The sequence below is a fragment of the Amblyomma americanum genome, chromosome 5 (assembly GCF_052857255.1).
Source record: "Amblyomma americanum isolate KBUSLIRL-KWMA chromosome 5, ASM5285725v1, whole genome shotgun sequence".
Classification (NCBI taxonomy): Eukaryota; Metazoa; Arthropoda; class Arachnida; order Ixodida; family Ixodidae; genus Amblyomma; species Amblyomma americanum.
Window position 1 is genome coordinate 48,940,447 of NC_135501.1, and position 6,813 is coordinate 48,947,259.

The following is a 6,813-nucleotide window of genomic DNA, read 5'->3' on the forward strand; positions in this document are numbered from 1 at the left end:
TCGGGTGTGCACGGAGAACTTAAACAGTTGCTTTACTTTTCATTTCCTCAAAACCAATTCAATCTCTCTGCTTTTGTTGTTTCCTCTCTCTTGCGCTTGTATAAGGTCAATATTTTTGTTTAGAAGAAAGTTAAAGATGAAAGAGAGGAGGAGGCCCAGTAGTAGAGGGCGCCGGAATACTTTCCATTACCTTGCAATCTTTAGCGGGCACTGACATGATTAGTTTTCAGGAAAGGAACGGCGCGGAAACTGTCTCACTTTGTTTCCCGTTAAGGAAACGAAGAAGATGGGAGTGAAGGAAGAAAGAGAAAGAGGTTTCATACTTGAGGGCTCTGGAATATTTTCGAGCACCTGGTTTCCTTAAAGCTGCACTAAAGAAGAATCTACACTCCTCTTTTTACCGCAGAACCTCGATCTACACGTCCCAATTATTCTTAGAAAATTCGAATTGTTGTCCGGTGCGGCCAGTGTCTGTAATTTAAGTCGGATTAAACATACCGGCTCCCGCCTTTTCTTTTAACTAAACGCTGATGACAGGAGGGGTCGTGCACCTCTTTTGATCATTTTGCTTCCACTCCTTTTTTCCTCAGTGCCTACCTTAGGTGTTCACAGAGACGTGACCCAATTACTGTGCCGTTCCTTATCCTCAAAAACCGCTAAACACGCAAATAATTCAGTCAGGGCATGGTTGAGTTCACTGCCTATAAGTGAGATAGTTACTGCTCCACGTGCTTTTATGAAAAACCTTATTTCCCTATAGCTGCGAGGAATGGGCCTGTGATCTGGACGACGAGACATGAAATAGGGGGAAACGTGGCAGCCACCGCGGTGGCTCAGCGGTTAGGGCGCTCGGCTGTTGATTCGAAGTTCCCGAATTTGAACCCGACCTCGGCGGAAGCGTTTCGATGCAGGCGAAAGGCAAAGGCGCCCGTGTGCTGTGCGATGTCAATGCAGGTTAAAGACGCCCAGGTGGTCGAAATTATACCGGAGCCCTCCATTACGGCGCCTCTTTCTTCCTTTTTTCTTTTTCTCCCTTCTATTTCCTTTCCCTTACGGCGCGGTTCAGGCGTCCGTCGATATACGAGACAGATACTGCGCCAGTTTCTTTCCCCAAAAACAAATTTTCAATTTCCAATTTCAACTGGGCTGCTGGAGCTAGTAGTACCTATACACCTGCCAAATATATACAATAAGAATTGAAAAAGAATGGAATTGCGCGGGGCATGAATCGAGAAGAGATATTCGACGGCCCCTTATGTAGTGAACTCTATTTCATGCCAAGGAAAACGTAGCAGGGGCTGTTATTATCGGCGGTGCAGATAATATAAAACCCTATTGCAGAGATGCTGTGAGAGAGGGTTGCAGATAGATTCAAAGCACCTGGAGGTACTCATGCTGGGCTGACATCAAGAAAGTCAGAGTCGTTTTAGTGTTTTCTCTTCATTTAAATGCGAACGCCGCGGCTGAGATGTGCTTGCGCAAATTTAGGATCAGCAGCAAATAGCCAAGGCCATTTAGTAACCGTGGGAGGTCATCAAAGACTTTGAGCACATTTTCTTGAATTGAGTGAAGTTACATGGAGCTTGGTGGCGCTAATTGTAGATATATAAATGCCTTTTTCAGTAGATATAACTTGGCTGATCACTATCATGCGGCTGCCTCGTATAGGTAGTGGTTCACGGATCGATGCTCGTAACAAGAAGATTTTTTCTTCATAAGCGCAGCTTCTGAGGAAGCTTTGTAGCTTTTGTCAGTAGCCGCCCGGTTGAGTTCATTTGGAAGCTGGTCACTAAATACTATCCAATCGAAATGTACAAGGAACTGGCTATTTCTCCTTAAGCATATGATTAACTTCTTAGGCACCTCAACGGCTCAACGGCGCCTGCATTGAGTGCTGCGGAAATGAAACCCTGTTCTGTCATACGCAATTAGATGAAAACAAAATGCGAAAACAGCCTAGTGCATTACGACATTAATGTGCAGTGAAAGAATGCAAGCGGGTGAAAGTAATCGGGAGCCTGCCGCTTCAGCGCATCCAAGAGATCGCGGACAGGTTCGCGACGAAGAGCCCATGTATTACTGGCGTACTCGTGACACTCGTGTTCTTTGGGCAGATATTCATTTCGTAGTGGCGCGTTTATTATGTGTTCTCGGAGAGACCGAGCTGCTGTGACGGACGTTGCAGCTGTTCAGGAGTAGCCAGCACCAAGAGACTGGGGCAACTTCGTCTTCAGGCGCAGTTGGAGTCGGCGCATGCCGGGTGCGCAACCCGTCACAGTTGGTACACTACCATCTCACCCCGGTGAAAAAGGCTCCATCTTGGCGACTGATCGGGAAGAACGAACAGAGGAGTCGTAATACGGCTTAAGTCGGTTGACGAGGACGGTTTCGCGGCCCCGCCGACGCAAGTCAGCAGAGGGTGCAACGGGCTCAACGATGTAATTGACAGGAAAGGTTTGCTCGGGAACCAGGTAGGGACCATGATATCGAGCAAGCAATTCCCGCGAAACGCCAGGAGTTGTGGGCGGCGGCGGGATAGGATGTAGTGGCCTCGCAGGTATCGCGGTCATGTTTTTGCTGCCACTGGTTCTGCGTGGTAAAAGGGCGGGCAAGCTGACTGCATTCTTCGGCGTACGTGGCGGCGTTGGAAACTGGCGTAGATTCGGATATGTTGGGGTGGTAGCGAATAAGAGAGAGAAGGATGGATATAAAGGCAGGAAGGTAACTTAGGCGACGCTAAGTATCAATCGTGCAGAAGGGCTCGCGGCCGTAAAGCAAAACAAAGAGAGAGAATCCAGTGGTGGGTTGCGTTGCAGTGTAAAACGCGTCAGTGACGAAGGGAAGAACCTGGTGCCAATTGGTGTGGTCGGCCTTGGCGTACTATCGGGCCGGAATGAAACGCAAGCACGGTAACGCGTGGCTTTTGGTTAATTCTGGTACAGCGTGCGCCGTCTAGCAGCGTGCGCGATAAGCTGCTGACGTGTGCACTGGGTTTGTGGCTCTGTCCCTAGCCGCACTGTGTGGAGCCCTCGCTCGATTTGACACCAAATATCTGTGATGCAGAAAATTAGTAACAGACATCACGCCCAAGCGGCCGTCCATTGCACACCGATAACTGAGTGCATTCGGCAGTCGAAGCTTTGTCATCGCACAGGGAGATAACGTGGCCATCGAAAGGAAAGAAACCGCAACGCCATCCCGCTCGCCCGGACCACGGACATGGCGAGGTCGGTATCAAAGCGAAGCGGCTAGCGCCGTGCAGGCGCTAGATGAAGATTGTCATATTGCGGCAAATCGATCGAGGGCTCCCCACAGGGCGGCTAGAGACAGAGCCACAAACCCAGTGCACACGTCAGCAGCTTATCGCGGGCTCTGCTGGACAGCGCATGCTGTACCATAATTAACCAACGGCCACGTTTTCACGTGTTCGCGTTTCATTCCGGTGCGAGAGTACATGGCCAACATTTCCCTCAGGGCTCGGCTAAACCCTCTGTCTGTCCGTTAGTTTAACGGTGGTAAGTCGAAGGGGTTCGGTGGACACTCCTTGAAGAGGGCCTGAAGCTTAGGAAGGTCGAAAGAGCGGAAGCACTGCGGGAGGGCGACGAGTTGATCACGTTAAGAACGTCTTGGGGGTGCGGATTGGTCGCAACATCAGAAGAGCACGTCGACATCAAAGGAAGCGGCGGTATAAATAACAAGGTAGGGAAGGCAGCAATCAAATTCTTCACCACGCCCGAGGCATTCACCTAGGAGCACGGCTGGCGGACATGAAGATGGGCTTGAGGCGTACATTGCACTTTGTTCATTGTGGATCGTGAGAGGAGCAAAGCAAAACAGGGAGCAGGGATGGCGAGAAGCGGCTGCGGTAGGCGTGAAGAAAACATTTGAATCAGTGGCCCCCGCACAGGAGAGTGGTACGTGTGCAACAGAAAACGGATGAATGTCGGTATCAGCGCCAGCAAGAAATTTGGCAAACTGGGTAGGTACTATCGCGGTGTAAAGAAACGCGAACAACGCGACGCTTTACGCGCTACGCTGTTCAAATTTCTCTTCATCGCGCTCTTACTATTGTGGTAAGAAACAGACGTTAGAGTCGTCATGGAATGTATCATGGACGACTCCGACGACTTGTTGCTAACACCGAACTAATAAGTGATGAAAAGAATTGCAAACGTCGAAGCGTGTAGGCGCCGCGTTGTCCGCATTTCTTTGAGTCATCGCTGTAGATGCACAAGGGGGCGTCACAAAGCGCAGGAAAGGAAATTTCCGCTCTGGCGCAGTCAATAACGGCATGATCATTGGAAAGAAAGTAGCATCCCAGGATGATGTCGCGTGAGCAGTGAGACACAATAATAAACTAGATGGTGTACAAAGCATCTTGAATGAGAACACGGGACTTATGCGCGGCTGAGGGATGAATACTTTGTGTGACGGCGGTGTGGAGAAAAAAGTCAGAAAGCGGTGTGGTCACTTTACGGAGTCGACGGCATCGAGCTTCTTTGATGAGGCATACTGCAGCGCCCGTGTGGACGAAAGCGAGAAATGCGGCGCCTTCCAGGAACCCTCGATTACATTAGCGAGACGACACGGATGATTTTTTTTAAATTGCGCAAATATGCCCTTCGGCATTAGAGAGTTATATGCCCATGCGTAGGACGGTGTCGGCTATGAATGCCAACAAGGCCAGGTATTGGGGCCCATGGGTCCAGATTCGAGTGTCCGGTGGACGGCTGGGGTGCCAACCCTGAATGCCGAGGAGTTGGAAACAAGCGCAGTTCTTGCTAGTTCTTGTCCCCGGAACTGCCACTAATAGTCAGTGCCGTCAAGAGCGCTGTTTGAACTGCGCAGCATCGGAGAACGGGAATGACGACAAGGGGAAGGCGATCGGCGAGTGGCGTAAAATGGTTCGGCATCGTGGGGGTAGCAGCGCAGATCAGGTCTAGAGGGCGGAAGGCGCTGGCGGCAAAGCAGCGCGACATAGCCGGGCAGACCACAGGCACAGAAGATCGTTTGGTGGTTCGCAGTGCGCTAAGGGTTCGTAGGATGTGGGCGGGCTCTTGAGAACGGAGCATGAGACGGGGACTCGGAGGGCGGCAGAGGACGGAAAGAAGGATGGCTGCTAGGAATCAAGCGGTGGCCGAAGTCGTGGCCTGACCACCGCTTGGGCGTTCGTCAGGGGTGCTCTCACAGGCGGAAGCGCAGGGCTAGACAACAGCACATCAGCGACGTGGTGCTGCACGACACTGCGTATGGTAGGGACCAAGGACGAGTTTGAGTGAGGAACATGGCCGGTGGGGTCTTAAAAATGTGAAATGAGGGACAGCTGGCGATTACCTCCTCGCCAACGAAGGCTTTTACTTGGTGCAGAAGAAGGGGAGTCCTCAGCAGTAGGACAGCCCGGGGCCAGTGTGGAGAGGGTGTCGTCGGAGACACCGGAGCGCCGTGCAGAAGCGCTCTGCTTGTGGATGTCGTTGTTGCTCTGGCAAAGCTTAACGACCTCACTGCGGTAATATGATTCTTCATGAGGTGCACCTGAAATTCGTCGTCAGCAATGCCGTTGAGGATGTGATGAATCTTGTCCGCTTCGGGCATGGCGGGGTTGACATGTTTACAGAGATCAACGATGTCCTCAATGTAATGCCTGTTTCACATGCAAGCGAACCGCTCGCGAACTCCGCCGCGGCGGCGAGTACACCCTCTCTCAATCGGCGGAGAAAGCCCCAGCGGCTGGAGCGGCGAGGTTCGGGCAAGTCGGAAATTTTCGCGGCGGCGACGCGGCAGCACCGCATCTCAACCAATGACGGCCCGGCGTTGCCACGCGAGTTTGTACGCCGCACGTACGAACTTTTGTTTAAAAAATAAATTGTATAAAGTGCTGTTTAATGCCTAAAACGCAAGAATTCTATTTTTTAAAGAAACTGTGAAAATAAATTACAAAACAATGCTTTTATATTACGCTTTTTTGTGTTTGCAGGCCAACAATACCCGTTGCAGGCGCATATCTTTTGCCAGCAACGTTGGTTTTCGCAGCGGTGGGAAACGCGCAGCGGCGATGCATGTGAAACGAAAGCTCGCGAACCGCTCCGCAGCACCGCGCCGCTGTTCGCCCTGTTCGCCAATTCGCTTGCATGTGAACCGCCCTTAACTAGTGAAGGTCTCTTCGGTGTGTTGAGCATGGTCACTTAAATGTTGTTCGGCACGGAAATTGTGCCCTGCTGGGCAGCCGAACACTTACGCAAAACTCTTCTTAACTACGGGCTAGTTGGTAGGTCCGCCTCATGGCTGCGAGACCAGATGTTCGCGGCGCCCGTAAGGTAAAAGATGACGTTACTTAGCTTGACGGAGTCTGCTCACTTGTTGTAGCTGCTGACTCGTTCGTACGAAGACAGGCAGTCGTGAATATCTTGGTCGCCTGTGCCATTAAAGGAGGAAGGGTTATGCTGCCAGGTGACGCCAGAAAAAAGGACCATGTTGGAAATGGCCGCCGGTGTAATGGCAGCCTCGTCTGGCATGGCTGACGCAGGGGGCAACGTACGGCTCCGGAGCTGCGGGTTGGTACGGGGGAAGGGGTGCTCGGCACCTCCACCATTTGTAGGGGTGCGTTTATTGTGTCCTCGGAGAGACCGAGCCACTGTGACGGACCTTGCAGCGTATTCAGGCGTAGCCAGCTCCAAGAGAGCGGTTAAACTACTTAGTCTTCCGGCAGAACATAGTGTTTGGGGATGCCGGTTGAGGAACCTGTGAGGCGCATTACACTTTCAATAATGAAATAAATATAGCAACAACACCCTCAGGTGATTGAAAATGTGCGTA